The 17,387-nt window shown below is 39.3% G+C and overlaps 1 pseudogene; it reads right to left on the reverse strand.

Moving 5' to 3' along the window:
* Nucleotides 1-3,671: 3,671 nt before the first annotated feature.
* Nucleotides 3,672-11,721, reverse strand: LOC130928863 (troponin I, slow skeletal muscle-like; annotated as a pseudogene).
* Nucleotides 11,722-17,387: the final 5,666 nt, after the last annotated feature.

The following is a 17,387-nucleotide window of genomic DNA, read 5'->3' on the forward strand; positions in this document are numbered from 1 at the left end:
ACGGTAGACACAGGAACATTCAGGTCTTTGGACATGGACTTGTAGCCTTGAGATGAGTCCTCACAATTTTGCTTCTGAAGTCCTCTGACAGTTCTATGGTGTTCTTTCTTTTCTTCATGCTCAATGTGGTAAACACAAGGACACAGGACAGTGGTTGAGTCAACTTTAATCCACTTTAACTGGCTGCAAGTGTGATTTGGTTATTGCCACCACCTGTTATATGCCACAGGTAAGTAACAGGTGCTGTTAATTACTCAAATTAGAGAAGCATCACATTATTTTTCAAAGGGTGGCAATACTTTTGTCCCGCCCATTTTTGGAGTTTTGTGTAAAATGATCATGATTTTTTTTTTTTTCCCCATTGTCTTTTGTGTTTTTTCTTTGCGGCAAAATAAATGAAGATAGTACTACCAAAACGTTTGTAATTGCAATCATTTTCAGGGAGAAATTGAGCATCATATGACAGAATTGCATACCTGTCAAGTTGTACGGTTTCAGCGTAATTTGTACAAGTGAGCACTGATTTTTAAATGTGTACGCCATACGTTCAAAATCTGTACGTTTTTCGTGCATTACGTTTTTTTTTCTCCGTTCGGATTTTGTCACCGTTTCGGCAGCGAGACAATGTGCAATACAATGCGTTACTACGTTGGTTAAATGACGCGAGAAAAGTCAGACACTGAGAGAGAAGAGTGTTGTGACGCTGTAGCAAACGCGATGCGAGGCTAGGTGGTTCCAATATTTCCGACAGCCTACAATCTATGCCTAGATATCAAATGTTTATAGAACTACATGCGAAATGACAGACAGCAGCGTTAATAAACAGCCGCCATTTTGAAGCAGTAGACTTCTCAGAAAGGCTCTGTTGTAGTGAACCTTCCTTGCGAAAAGTCGCTTTTTTATCTAAAATACTCCTAAATCGGCAAAAACTTGACTTGAATCTATCATTAAATGCTGAAACAGTTTTAAAACTTTAACATGTCGAAAGTAGACAGAAGGGAACTAATGCAATAACGGTAGCAATTTTAACAACTTTAACAGTTGATTCACAACATTAAACGATTTCCAAACATAGCAAAGGTTACTATCAGGGCTGTCAAACGATTAACATTTTTAATCGGGTTAATTACAGCTTAAAAATTAATCATAATTAATCGCAATTCAAACCATCTATAAAACATGCCATATTTTTTTGTAAATTATTGTTGGAATGGAAAGATAAGACACAAAATGGATATATACATTCAACATACGGTACATAAGTACAGTATTTCTTTATTATAACAATAAATCAACAAGATGGCGTTAACATTATTAATATTCAGTTAACGCGATTCATGGATAGAAAGACTTGTACCGTAATTTCCCGAATACAAGGCGCACCCGTGTATAATGCGCACCCCAAATTTACTTGTAAAATCTAGGGAAAATTATTGTACCCGTTTATAACGCGCACCCTAATTTTAGAAGAAAACAGAGCTTGTGTACAGATACAGAGATGTCATTTTACTGACTGGTGAAACACAGCACAAGCATAGCACATTGGTAGTTCAAAACATTACCGTAAACTGACAATATTTATGGTAATAATATGATTTGACAACTTCTCCAACTTACCAGAATCTAGGAGAAAACAAAACAGATGTGACTTTTCTTTTAAAAAATGTTTCTTCCATGGATTGATACGGTAAAATGAAAGTGAGAACGTAAGTCGGAAATCCGTGAGAGCTCATAGCTGTCAACACTTCAGTAACAAAAGGAACTATTGTTATTTGGGTTTGAGTTTCCCGAGGGACCGATATAGTTGACGGACACAGGAAGTGTGTGTCCTTACATTTGTTATGGTCCGAATTGCGGAGCTGCAATAAACGTCGACTCAAATGAGTTCAAGAAACTAAAGTCTGTGCTTTATGAAGAGTGAAAAAAGCAGAATTTAACACAGACGAAATCATTCGGCCGATTAGAGTGAAGTATTACCGAAACAAAACGGTGACGTCACGTACCGTAATGGTCGGCAACGGGTGGCCGCATACGTTTCTTCAACACAACGTGGCCGTGTCAATGAAAAAAAAAATCGGTTTTTATATATATATATATATATATATATATATATATATATATATATATATATATATGTAATACATATATATTTCTGTCTCCATCCATGTACCCGTTTATAATGCGCACCATGAGTTTACAAGTTGATTTTGGTGGAAAAAAGTGCGCGTTATATTCGGGAAATTACGGTAGTTCTTAAAAGATAAATGTTAGTACAAGTTATAGAAATGTTATATTAAAACCCCTCAATGTTTTCATTTTAATAAAATTTGTAAAATTTTCAATCAAAAAATAAACTAGTAGCTCACCATTGTTGAAGTCAATAATTACACAATGCTCATGGTCCATAAAATCAGTCGCAGCAAAGCGCCAGCAGAGGGCGACAAAACTCCCAAAAACACAAGTAACAAGTTGGCGTTGCACTGTGCTGTCATTTTAATCTGTTTGAGCGGGGCATGTGCCTTAATTGTGCCAAATATTTTAACGTGATTAATTGAAAAAATTAATTTTGACAGCCCTAGTTACTATGTTTTTTGTTGTTGTTGTTGTTGTTTTTTCAATGGGAAAAAAAAAAACATGAAAGGTAACACCAGTTACTTTGCCAAGTAGCTTATTACTCTTACCTTTACCTTTTTGGGAGAAGTAATTTGTAACTAATGAATTACTTTTTTAAAGTAAGATTAACAACACTGGTCATAAAAATGAAGTCTGCAAAATTTAAAGTGACGAAAGCGGAGATTTCATTCTGCCAGTTTGTTGCCAAAAACAGTTTGCCCGCAACTATTGCTGATCACTTGTCACAATTAGCACAAGTAATGTTCCCTGACTCAAAGATTGCATCGGTAAGTTCATTTTATCAATTGACCTTTTTAATTTATAATTGGACACACGAACGAACTACCTTAGAGTCAAACTGAATTGCAAGCTGAAGTGCAGCCATCAAGACATGATAGAAATTGCCAAAGTGTTACATACAATTAGAACAAAAGTCACTGTTACATTTTAGTAATCATGATGTAGCTGAAGATATTGATTGTTCTTTGAATGCACCAGGTTATATGTGACAATATCACCAATAAATTCATTATACTGGCCATTACACTACTGAGTAGTGTAATTAACTTTTTAATAATATCTGACATTGTTTTTGACACATTAAGTCGTATGGATCATTGCTACCACCTAGTGGCTTTGAGAAAGGCCTCCATTTTGCCACACTTGCACGTGTCCATCATCTCTGGACAGCAACATTTGTGAGTTGCACATCTGGAGCATTTGTACTATGTGAAGGTTGTGCCTATTCATAGACCAGACTGTCACTATAAGCTTAGCGTGGAGTCACACAAGGGCAAACAGGAGTTTGGCTGCAGATGGATGCGGGAGTTTTCATCCATCTTTTTATGAGTGGATGCTTCACTTGCGTAAGCGGATATCCAAAAACTATTGTTGGTGTCACCGCCATGTTTCAGATAACAAAGCATGTATAGACAAAAGCCAGACGGCCGTGAAGACAAGCAAACATGTGAGTAATGTATCTTCTAAAGATGGAGGCTAAAAATACACAGCCCAGGTGCTCGCCATCTGCGCATAATAGACGATAAACTCCATTCCAATGAGGAAAAAACAGTGATTTATTTCCCCTTTAAGTGCCGAAGGAGAGATACAAACAGTATACTGTAGAGTTGACTTGGAAAAAAAGTGTCCGTGAATGCCTATTCCTACATTTTTTTTGAGTCAGGACTGCGTTTTCCATCCTTACTGCGCGGCGCCACCCGTGTCGAACATCTTTTTGCGGCCTTCCATTCCAGACATGGCTTCGACGTTCTTACGCCAGTCGCCCACCTCGGTGGTGAGAACCTGCAAAGGGAAGAGCAATGTTAAAGCGGTGGACGGTGAAGGTAAACGTGCGACATACCTTGTCTTGTTTAACGTCCTCCTTCTTGACTGACTTGAGGTTGGCGCGGAGGTCCATGGAGCCTTTGTGTTTGGAGCCCAGAAGGGCTCTCATCATCTCGTCCGCAGAGACCCTCACCTTCCTCAAGGCAGGCTTTTTGAACTTGCCTCCAAGGTCTTGCACCTTCAGTTTCAGCTCGCGGATCTACAGTGGGGCAAATAAGTATTTAGTCAACCACTAATTATGCAAGTTCTCCCACTTGAAAATATTAGAGAGGCCTGTAATTGTCAACATGGGTAAACCTCAACCATGAGAGACAGAATGTGGAAAAAAAAAAAAAAAACAGAAAATCACATTGTTTGATTTTTATTGAATTTATTTGCAAATCATGGTGGAAAATAAGTATTTGGTCAACGCCAAAAGTAAAAAATCTCAATACTTCGTTATGTACCCTTTGTTGGCAATAACGGAGGCCAAACGTTTTCTGTAACTCTTCACAAGCTTTTCACACACTGTTGCTGGTATTTTGGCCCATTCCTCCATGCAGATCTCCTCTAGAGCAGTGATGTTTTGGGGCTGTCGTTGGGCAACACGGACTTTCAACTCCCTCCACAGATTTTCTATGGGGTTGAGATCTGAAGACTGGCTACGCCACTCCAGGACCTTGATATGCTTTGTACGAAGCCACTCCTTTGTTGCCCTGGCTGTGTGTTTGGGATCATTATCATGCTGAAAGACCCAGCCACGTCTCATCTTCAATGCCCTTGCTGATGGAAGGATATTTTCACTCAAAATCTCTCGATACATGGCCCCATTCATTCTTTCCTTTACACAGATCAGTCGTACTGGTCCTTTTGCAGGAAAACAGCCCCAAAGCATGATGTGTCCACCCCCATGCTTCACAGTGGGTATGGTGTTCTTCTGATGCAATTCAGTATTCTTTCTCCTACAAACACGAGAACCTGTTTTTCTACCAAAAAGTTCTATTTTGGTTTCATCTGACAATAATACATTCTCCCAGTCCTCTTCTGGATTATCCAAATGCTCTCTAGCAAACCGCAGACAGGTCTGGACGTATAATGGCTTCAGTAGGGGGACACGTCTGGCAGTGCGGGGTTTGAGTCCCTGGCGGCGCATTGTGTTACTGATAGTAGCCTTTGTTACTGTGGTCCCAGCTCTCTGTCAGTCATTCATCTGGTCCGCCCGTGTGGTTCTGGGATTTTTGCTCACTGTTCTTGTTATCATTTTGACGCCACGGGGTGAGATATTGCATGGAGCTCCAGATCGAGGGAGATTATCAGTGGTCTTGTATGTCTTCCATTTTCTAAGTTGATTTCTTTACACCAAGCGTTTTACCTATTGCAGATTCAGTCTTCCCAGCCTGGTGCAATTTTGTCTCTGGTATCCTTCGACAGCTCTTTGGTCTTGGCCATAGTGGAGTTTGGAGTGTGACTGACTGAGATTGTGGAGAGGCGTCTTTTATACCGATAAGGAGTTAAAACAGGTGCCATTAATACAGGTAACGAGTGGAGCCTGGTTGGACCTTGTTAGAAGAAGTTAGACCTCTTTGACAGCCAGAAATCTTGCTTGTTTGTAGGTGACCAAATACTTATTTTCCACTCTAATTTGGAAATAAATTCTTTAAAAATCAAACAATTTGATTTTCAGTTTTTTTCCCCCCACATTCTGTCTCTCATGGTTGAGGTTTACCTATGTTGACAATTACAGGCCCTCTAATCTTTTCAAGTAGTAGAACTTGCACAATTGGTGATTGACTAAATCAGGGGTCTCCAAACCGGTCCTCAAGGGCCGCTGTGGGTCCGGGTTTTTGTTCCAACCGATCCAGCACAGACAGTTTAACCAATGAGGTTTCTTCTAAAACAAGCAGCACCTGACTGCAATCAACTGATTCCACTTGTAAGACATCAGATTGGTGTAAAGGTGTCGTCTTGTTTTGTTGGAACGAAATTTTGTGCCCACTGCGGCCCTATGTGGAATAGTTTGGAGACCACTGGACTAACGTGTATGAGATTCAGAGAGCAGGGAGTATAGTTACTGCGTTCGGAATCATTCACTCATTCCCAACTCCCGAGTTTGCAAAAACCTTTAAAGAACCGTGTTGAACTCACGTCAATGTTGTGCTTGTTGACTTTGGATTCACAGTCGTATCGTTCCTCGTCCACTTCGTCAATCTTGGCATGAAGCTGCTTGCACAAGTTCTAAAGAAAAGCAAATTCTTAAGAAATGGCTCCTTCGGTGTTTAATTGCGTTCGGCGCACCTGCAGCTCGTCCAGCGACAACCCAGAAAGCTGCAGAGGAGGTAGTTTCTCCTCCAGGTAGCGCACTTTCTCCTGCTCACGCTCCTGCCTTTCATTCTCCAGATCCTCACAAGCTCTTGTAAGGAGGAGCATCTGATCGGACATAAAGGCGTCGACGTCAAAAGCGATATGAGTCGTCGCGAAGGTAACGAAAGGGACTCACCTTAAGGGAGAGCTTGCGGGAAGCCGTGATCTTTGACTTCGGCTGCCGAAAAAAGGTATAATAATTAATAATAATTTTGTTTTCTGCATAAAATCATCAAATGTGATCGTCAAAATCACACAGATGAAAAAACATTATCTGCTTTAACTAAAACAACCCTAACATTTATAGATTTTCATATTTTAATGACGACAGTATGCAAACAATGACAGAAGGAGGAAAATAAGTAAGTGAACCATCACATTTAATATTTTGTGGCCCCCTCTTTGGCAGTAATAACTTCAACCAGACACTTCCTGTAGCTGCAGATCAGTCTGGCACATCGATCAGGACTAGTTATGTCCGATTCTTCTCTGCAAAACTGCTGTAGTTCAGTCAGATTCCTGGGATGTCTGGCATGAATCGCCGTCTTTTGGTCATGCCACAGCATCTCAATAGGGTTCAAGTCTGGACTTTGACTTGGCCACTCCAGAACCTGTATTTCTTTCTTCTGAAACCATTCAGAAGTTGATTTACTTCTGTATTTGGGATCTATGTCTTGTTGCACCATCCATCCTCTTTTTAGCTTCAACTGTCTGACAGACGGCCTTAGGTTTTCCTGCAAAACACCCTGATAAACTTTCGAACCGATTCTTCCATTAATGATTGCAAGTTGTCCAGGCCACGAGGCATCAAAACAACCCCAAATCATGATGCTCCCTCCACCATGCTTCACGCTGGGGATTAGGTGTTGATGTTGGTGAGCTGTTCCATTTTTCTTCCACATGTGACGTTGTGCGTTACTCCCAAACAATTCAACTTTGGTTTCATCAGTCCACAAAATATTTTGCCAAAACTTCTGTGGAGTGTCCAAGTGCCTTTTTGCGAACATGAAACGAGCAACAATGTTTTTTTTAGACAGCAGTGGCTTCCTCCATGAACTCATCCCATGAGCACCACTCCATAGTTTACATATAGTTGATGTGTGCACATAGATGTTAGACTGTGCCAGTGATTTCTGTAAGTCTCTAACAGACACTCTAGGGTTCCTTTTTACCTCTCTGAGTATTCTGCGCTAAACTCTTCACGTCATCTTTGGTGGACGGCCACTCCTTGGGAGAGAAGCAACAGTGCCAAACTCTCCAGTTGTAGACAACCTCCCTGACTGTCGATTGATGAACATACCTACTTTTAGGGATCGTTTTGTATCCTTTCCCATCTTTATACAAATACACAATCCTTGATCGCAGGTCTTCAGACAGCTCTTTTGACCGAGCCATGATGCACATCATACAATGCTTCTCATCAAGACATTTCTGACCAGGTGTGTGTTTTCTAGTAGGCAGAGCAGCTTTAAACAAGTCATCAGTGATTAGACACACACCTGACTTAAAATGTTTGGTAAAAATTGATTTCAATTGCTGTTAAAGTCTCCTGAGGCAGAGGATTCTCTTACATATTCTCCCTTCTGTCATTGTTTCCATGCTGTCCTCATTAAAATATGAAAACTCGGGCTGTCAAAATTATCGCGTTAAAGGGCGGTAATTAATTTTTTTAATTAATCACATGCCCCGCTCAAACAGATTAAAATGACAGCACAGTGTCATGTCCACTTGTCACTTGTGGTTTTTGTCTTCCTCTGCTGGCGCTTTGGTGCGACTGATTTTATGGGTTTAAGCACCATGAGCATTGTGTAATTACTGACATCAACAATGGCAAGCTACTAGTTTATTTTTTGATTGAAAATTTTACACATTTTATTAAAACAAAAACATTAAGAGGGGTTTTAATATCAAATTTTTATAACTTCTGCTAACATTTATCTTTTAAGAACTACAAGTCTTTCTATCCATGGATCGCTTTAACAGAATCTTGTTGAGTTGTCGTTATAATAAACAAATACAGTACTTATCTACCGTATGTTGAATGTATATATCCATCTTGTGTCTTATCTTTCCATTCCAACAATAATTTACAGAAAAATATGGCATATTTTATAGCTTGTTTGAAGTGCGATTAATTATGATTAATTCATTTTCAAGCTGTGATTAACTCGATTAAAAATTTTAATCGTTTGACTGCCCTAATGAAAACCTATAAATGTTTGTGTGGTTTTAACTAAAGTAGATACTGTATTTTAATCTGTGTGATTTTGACAAAAATCTGATTGCATATGATGGTGGTTTCATGCAAAAATATGAGAAATTCCAAAAATTTCAGATATTTCGTCATACCAGTGTAAGTCAGTACTTCTCGAAGGGGGGCAGAGTGATGCCTTACTGGGTAGCATGTGACCTTGAAGAACATACTTTTTTGCCGTACTAGACTAAAATGCACATCCATCATACATGTCTGTAGCGAATGTAGCATTTGGCTTTTACTTGTAATACAGTGGAAGATGAGGAAAGACCAGTCTATTTACTGTCTCTAAAAATATTTGCAGCGGACAGCAGGAAGCCGAATAAGTTACGACATTACACCCCAATCACATTGACACTTGATTTTTTTTTTTCAGCGAAAACCACAGGCTGAGTTTGGGTTAGGGTTAGGGTGTTGTGGCAGGGGGGCAAAGCATGTTGATGACCCCGAAACGCAGTGTCGGCAATCAAATCTTAAGTGGGTCTCTAAGGTGCTAGTCACATGTTTTGTCCGAAAAATAATTTTGACCCATTATAAAAAATAGTTTTTTTGTTCATTTCATTCATTTTTGTTGTTTGTTTTATTGTTTTATCCCTTTTACAGAAAACAATTTGTCCCGGAAAAGTCTTAATTTTAAATTCTTATATTGGAAAGTCCAATACATGCAATGACATTTTCGGCCACCGAGGGGAGGCTATCCCCCAACCAGCCCCACCATCATCTCCGCATAAGGCAAAAACGGGCCGAACATTGCCAACAATCGTCCCGCTTTGTTAGTGTTAAAACAGTCAACCAGCAAGCACTATTAGCATCATATAAGGTGGCATACCAAGTTACTCATTGCAAAATAACCCCACACCATAGCAACGGAGCTGATACTGCCTGCAGCAAAAATAAACCTATCCCTCTGTCCAATGACACTGTCGTTTTTGTTTTTATTAAATTTTTTTTGGGGGGGGGGGTTCGGTCAAATGTTTGGCATATTGTACTCATGAGTTAATGTTGCTAATCAATTAGAATGTATTATTTTTAGGGCTGTCAAAATTTTTAATCGAGTTAATTACAGCTTAAAAATTAATTAATCGTAATTAATCGCACTTCAAACTATCTATAAAATATGCCATATTTTTCTGTAAATTATTGTTGGAATGGAAAGATAAGACAAGATGGATATATACATTCAACATACAGTACATAAGTACTGTATTTGTTTATTATAACAATAAATCAAGAAGATGGCATTATTATTAACATTCTCTTAAAGCGATCCATGGATAGAAAGACTTGTAGTTCTTAAAAGGTAAATGTTAGTACAAGTTATAGAAATTTTATATTAAAACCCTCTTAACGTTTTCGTTTTATTAAAATTTGTAAAGTTTTCAATCAAAAAATAAACTAGTAGCTCGTCATTGTTGACGTCAATAATTACACCATGTTCACTCATGGGAATAACCCATAAAATCAGTTGGACCCAAGCGCCAGCAGAGGGAGCCAAACACCAAAAAACAAGTAACAAGCGGAAATTACACTATACTGTCATTTTAGTCTGTTTGAGCGGGGCATGTGTGTTAATTGCGTCAAATATTTTAATGTGATTAGTTAAAAAAATTAATTACCGCCCGTTAACGTGATAATTTTGACAGCCCTAATTCCTATTTATTGATTTTATTTTATTTTTCAGTATCAAATAGTCAAAAAATGTAGCTTGAGTGTACTTCTGCAGTTGGATCTGATTTTTGTTTGTTTGTTTGTTTGTTTTAGATTCAGGCAATTTGACGCGCTTGAAGTCTTCTGTTACATACAAAAGAAGTTTAAATAAGTTATACTTAATTGTAAGTTGATCTTTATTTTTTTTCCTTCAATATAAAAAACAACACAATGTAATGCAGAGGTGTCCTTATAACAGTAATTTTATAAACAAATGACTTAAGTGAATATTTTAACAAAATGTATTTAATTTTTTTTACAATAATATTAAGCTGAATGATAAACTGTGACGAATAAATCATCAACATATGCACGATAAGAACAATTATTTAATTGAAAAGCAAAGAAGCTTCACAAATACAAAAATATCTTGAATTGAATAACTAGTATGACAAAGACATTTCTAAATTATGAATTCATTAAGATGATCGGAACAACATAAGCACAAAAGACAATGCAATCAAAATTGGAATTAAAGCGGTGTTTCTTTAACCCTTAAATACCTGCAACATGAAGCAATTATCAGAGAATCCCAAAATTTGAAAAATAAGGTCCTAATGAAACCTTTTTTTTTCAAATTTGTAAAAAGAAAAGTCAAAATGAATATGTGTAATAAGCTCTCTAATATCTATAATCCTTGCTAAATCCTGTTTTTTTTTTCTCATGGAACCTGCAGATGCATGTGTTGACTTGCATCCATCATTTTTTTTTTTTTTTTCCAAAAAGAAATGTCAAAATTCAGAATTAGTCTCAAAATCATGAAATTTTAGGTGTATCAGATGTGATGCATTTGGCAATATAGGGTTAAATTGAATTCACTTGTTGCTAACCAGCACTCCTATGCAGCAGTGCAAGACATATATGGCCAAAACACACATGAGCAACTGCGAGTTGACAGACACGTTTAAAGATAAAAGTTATATTAATAGGATGAACGCTCATGTGGATGCTGATAACAACAGGGGAGGGGGTTCAGGGGAGAAACCCCAGACGCTTGCAACAAGGACGGCGTGTCCTCATTCCCCAACATGGAGGATTAGTCGTGTGTTTGTGAATACTCACCTTATCCCACTTGGCGTTCATCGCTGTCGTTCTGCCCTGCATCTACAACATACAAGCAGAACCAAACCACAAATAGGGATGAGGTGAACTTTATCACAAGTTTAAATGAGGGCTTGAGTTATGAGAGTGTAGTTTCCATTCAATAGCATGTTTATATTTTTTTCAAACCTTTCATTTTTCTATGTGTCACACTTACTAATGCAGTATTAGTCACACCTCATTCCAAAAAGATCAAAATTGGAGTCCCTACCTTTCCTGGAGTTCCCGTGTAGTGCTCTCTCAGTCGAAGGGCCAGCAACAATGGACCCCTCGGACAATGGCCGCCTTTATATCAGCCCGGCGGACGGAGATAAAGCATCTGGTCCATCAAGAATGTGCTGGCACCAGCCCAGGCCTGACATAGGACCTGCCCTGACACTGCCGTCAGAGTGGAAGAAAGTGTCGAAGTCACTATGAGCCTCAACTAAGACATTACATGCAGTCGACACATTTTTGGCTCTTGTTAATGCAAATGAGGTTACGATAAAGAGTGGAAGATTGATGATTTATCTGTCTGTCCATCCATCCCGAATGTTCTGTCATTGCTCTTCAGTGATCCTCAGCAGGTGGACGCGCTATTCCTGATGCAACCCTACTCCGCGTCCACACATCCGTACACAGAAAGAGCAGATGATGTCACAACTTTCTTGTCATTGTGAGCCAGGGCCATGCAGACACACAAAATTTAATACACCCAACAACAACATAACTTCCAGTTTAGCCAGCTTTACAGTATGATTGGCTGTGACTCTGACAGACTTTAATTGGGAGTGGGGAAACAGTGAATAGAAATCAACACTGTCATCAACACTTTCTGGCTGTGACTCAGTCTTTGCCTCTTTTCTTCGTTCAACCCCGATATCAAACTTCGCAACTCAAAATGTTCATCTGAGAATAAACCAAATTAGATGTTCACTGAGCCACCATTAACAGTTTTTTTTCAAAACTATTGTTTTGTTATTAGAAAACTTAAAGTGCCTGTGACACGAAAAAGCATGTTTATTTCATAATACACGCGGTATTTTATGCTCCTGAATGAAATGGACCGCTTGGATGTGTGTGGAAGCGATTGCTATATTTATTTAGTTTTTTTAATAAAACGCGCCAATAAAATGAGTGACTTCCGGCAACAGTCTCGAGTTGAGAAAGATGGCGCTGTGACTTATACGACGAAGGAGTCCTCTTCAATATACAGCCGTACTGTTGTATGAGAAGGACTAAGTATTCAGCTGATTAATACTAGGGCTGTCAAAATTATCGCGTTAATGGACGGTAATTAATTTTTTAAAATTATCACGTTAAAATATGACGCAATTAACGCACATGCCCCGTTCAAACAGATTAAAATGACAGAACAGTGCAACGCCACTTGTTACTTGTGTTTTTTGGACCTTTATCGCTCTCTGCTGGTGCTTAGGTGCGAATGATTTTATGGGCTGCAGCACCAATGAGCATTGTGTAATTATTGACATCAACAATGGCGGGTTACTAGTTTATTTTTTTATTGAAAATTTTACAAATTTTATTAAAACGAAAACATTAAGAGGGGTTTTAATATAAAATTCCTATAACTTGTACTAACATTTATCTTTTAAGAACTACAAGTCTTTCTATCCATGGATCGCTTTAAAAGATATAATAATGTGAATGCCATCTTGTTGATTTAATGTTATTATAAACAAATACAGTACTTATGTACCGTATGTTGAATGTATATATCCATTTTGTGTCTTATCTTTTCATTCCAACAATAATTTACAGAAAAATATAGCATATTTAATAAATGGTTTGAATTGCGATTGATTACGATTAATTAATTTTTAAGCTGTAATTAACTCGATTAAAAATTTTAACCGTTTGACAGCCCTAATTAATACGTTTATTTTTCGCATCACGCCAGCCAAACGGCTGCAGAAAAATCTTGCTGTACGAGGGAGAGGCGTTTTGGGGGTTTCAAAAGGTTCCCATTCACCAGTGGATATTGGCCAAAACAAGCCCTACTACTGCGGGACAATGGGACTTACGAGGGAGTGAGTAAACGTCGTGTTTTTTTTTTATTATGTCAAATACTGGGATCATTTTAATATGTTGGTGGCTTGCATTTTGTGGCTGACATGCATGCAGGGCGGCTATTTTTTGGCACAACACCGGCGGCTTGTCGCACAATCCCCCGCCGAGAGAGCACTATATTCGGCTTATTGTTCTCATGTGCCCGGTGTTCTGTCAAAATAGCTGCGAATACAGCGATTACAAAGTAAACACTACAAACTTTCTTTAAATAAAGGACTTATGTTTGATCATGGATGGGGATGTAAAAAGCTCTCCTCATACACATTAGCTGCACATGTTAGCAGCACAACAACTGCAGCCGCCCTCCTCCACTGAGTGTCTCTGTTTACAAGTTCGCCGTGTAGTAAAGCATTATTTTGCCATATTCGTGTTGACCATTTGGTAGCTACAAGCTTCTCCGACGTCGGCCGGTTTGTTCAGCGGTTATTGTCCAGCTGCTTCCCCGGCGAGCTCTCCTGTCCGTAGTAGCAGGGGAAAGAGCTGTAAAATGCTCTCCGACGGGCGGTTTGCCCATCGGCGAAGACAATCGACAACCCAGTCGTCATGTGAAATGATCAGGGCTAGTTATGTGTGATTTTCATCTTCGAAGACTTTGAAACATACACTCGGTTCGGGTTAGCATGTTGGCTTGCTGTCACGCCTCTTGGTTTAGTTACATTCTCCAAAGTCGGGGAAGGGAAACGACATAAGCCCGATTTTGGTGCATAAAATATCGTTCGGGAGGTGCGACAGTCAAGGTGAAGTCGACAGTTTTGACCATTATGGAGTAATTTTGGCATGTCGCCTTGAATAAATTGATTTTAATTATTTCATATTCCATTTAGCAAAAGACTGTTATTTGTCATGACCATGCCATTTATTTAGCTATTGGAGGAAAATACTTGGATAAAAATAATATCCTGTAAAAATACTGGAGTAGAGAGACTGAAACAATGACATTTTGCGGCTCTCTTCGTCGCGTTTTACCTCGTTCTGAATAATTCCCCCTCAACGGGTTGACTGGTCCTTCTCAAGCCATTTATTTAGCTATTGGGGAAAAAATACATGGATAAAAAGAATATCCTGTAAAAATATTGGAGTAGAGAGACTGAAACAATGACATTTTGCGGCTCTCTCCGTGGCATTTTCCTCGTTCTGAATAATTCCCCCTCAATGGGCTGCATACTAAGTCAAATGAAATCGTGACTCCGCTGACGTCATCCACCTGTTGGGGACGCTCGAGCCCTATAATGGAAAGCGTGGCTAACCGGATGATTAAAAGACTAATTTCTCTTCATCTGCGCTTTGCTAAATTGTTGTATATAGTCTAATCATCTCAAAATATGATTTTAATTCACATAATAATCCTATTTCAAAGTATTTTTCTCCTGTCATACGCACTTTAAAGATGTGTACCTTTCTAGATAACATTGTGAAGACAACGGACAAATACGGTTGCCTGCAGCGAGTAGAGACACACAGATCGAAATAGCCTCGGGGCGGGGGGTAATTCATCATTAAAGTAGAAAACTCTAAGAGAAAATTACCGATTATTATTTTTCAAAAATCCCCACAATAAACCTGTTGTAAGAATTTTTACTACAGCATTTGCTCAAACTCAGTTTAATAGGATAACACCGTTTGTTTTTGACCACCAGATGTCCTCAGACTCCTCACCATACACGCAGGTCACAGAGGAACAGCGTGCAGGGGGAGGGGGGGTTAAGGTTGGAAAGGGGCACTTTGGGCATGTAGGGGCAAAGGGGCAGGCGCGCAAGCACTACCCCCACTCCCCCCTCTGCACATGCCTGTTGCGGGCCATTGTTTCTAGTTCTAAGTATGTTTTGATAGCTGACACTGGTTATTGGTATCTTTAAAACAACAGGGGGAGTCTTAACTGTCATATGAATGGAATGGAATGGTATTATACTTGTACAGCGCTTTTCCACCTTTCAAGGTGAATAAACTCTGATTGTTCTTGTTTCTTGTGTGTTTTGTTGTTTTTAAAGAGATAATTTGATTAAATTTAAAAAATGCACAACTTGAGAATGAATGAAATCAAAATTCTTAGCCAAGCGTCATAAACTGTGATGTGTCAGTCCTGAAATTGGCCAGCAGATGGCAGAAGAAGATAACGAAAAAGCCATTTTTTACACAACCAAGGAGTCTGTCAAGTTAACAATGAAAACACCGGAAAATGAATCGGATCGTTCCAAAAATTAAAAAAAATAAATAAATAAAGTCTCTACTGCGATTACATTCTTCTCAGGTCAAAACTAGTCATGCTGTTCGCACATATCTGCACACAAGTTGTTTCATGCAAAACTATGCAATAGCAATTACAGGGCTTGGACAAAATAATGGAAACACCTAACATTTTGGCATCATAATCATTGAACATACATTGCTGGCCAAAAGTAATGGCGCCCCTGCAATTCTGGCAGATAAAAGTACTGGCACCCTCAGCCTAATACTTAGTAGCACAACCTTTAGACAAAATAACAAACGCTTCCAGTATCTCACAATGAGATTCTTACAATGCTCTGCTGGAATTTTAGACCATTCTTCTTTGGCCAACTGCTCCAGGTCTCTGAGATTTGAAGAGTGGCTTCTCCAAACTGCCATTTTCAGATCTCTCCACAGGTGTTCCATGAGATTCAGGTCTGGACTCATTGCTGGCCACTTTAGAAGTCTCCAGTTCTTTCTCTCAAACCATTTTCTAGTGCTTTTTGAAGTGTGTTTTGCATCATTGTCCTGCTGGAAGACCCATGAACTCTGAGGGAGACCCAGCCTTTTCACACTGGGGCCTACATTATGCTGCAAAATGTGTCTGGCAGTCTTCAGACTTCATCATGCCATGCAAACAGTCAAGCAGCCCAGTGCCAGAGGAAGCAAAGCAACCCCAAAACATCAAGGAACCTCTGCCATGTTTGACTGTGGGGACCATGTTCTTTTCTTTGAATGCCTTGTTTTTATTCGTGTACACTATGTTGTGTCAGGACTGGACTCGAGGCAGGACTCAAATGCAATGTTTTCTTGTTTAACAAAAATATTTTACAATATGGCACAACAAAAAGTCACTCCACTGTGGGAGGCTAAAATCTTATCATAAACACAAAGTAAAAATTCAGAATTGCTTACAAAATATTCACAATCAAAAGGCAGGTTCTTCAACAAAAATTCACTTCACAAAGAAGGCAAAAAATACCATCAAAAACAAAGCAGCAAACAAACTCAAAAGCCTTACTAAATTCTTCAGGACTAGGTTCACGTGGTGACTTTGGCTGTGGACGATAGCAGGCTGGGGTAACACGTCAGCGGACGAAGACACTCTGGCACAAAACAAAGGGGAGACTGACTATTAATACACACAGAAGGTAATGGCGAACAGGTGGAACCAATTGGTGATTAGGGAGCACGTGAGGAAGGGCAAGTGCTCTGAAACAAGGAGGGAAAGACTTTCAAATTGAAGCAGGAAATAACCATGACACGACAAACCTCACCACGCTGTGACATGTTGATGCCTTTTCCCAAAAAAAGCTCTACTTTTGTCTCATCTGACCAGAGAACATTCTCCCAAAACGTTTTTGGCATTCTCAGGTAAGTTTTGGCAAACTCCAGCCTGGCTTTTTTATGTCTCTGGGTCAGAAGTGGGGTCTTCCTGGGTATCTTACCATAGAGTCCCTTGTCATTCAGACGCTGACGGATAGTACGGGTAAACACTGCTGTACCCTCGGACTGCAGGACAGCTTGAAGTTGTTTGGATGTTGTTCGAGGTTCTTCATCCACCATCCACGCACTCTTTCGTTGAAATCTCTCATCCATTTTTCTTTTCCGTCCACCTCTAGAGAGGTCAGCCACATTCCAATGGGCTTTACACTTATTGATGACACTGTACATGGTAGACACAGAAACATTCAGGTCTTTGGAGATGGATTTGTAGCCTTCAGATTGCCCATGCTTCCTCACAATTTTGCTT

This window comes from Corythoichthys intestinalis, chromosome 13 (genome assembly GCF_030265065.1).
Source record: "Corythoichthys intestinalis isolate RoL2023-P3 chromosome 13, ASM3026506v1, whole genome shotgun sequence".
Taxonomy (NCBI): Eukaryota; Metazoa; Chordata; class Actinopteri; order Syngnathiformes; family Syngnathidae; genus Corythoichthys; species Corythoichthys intestinalis.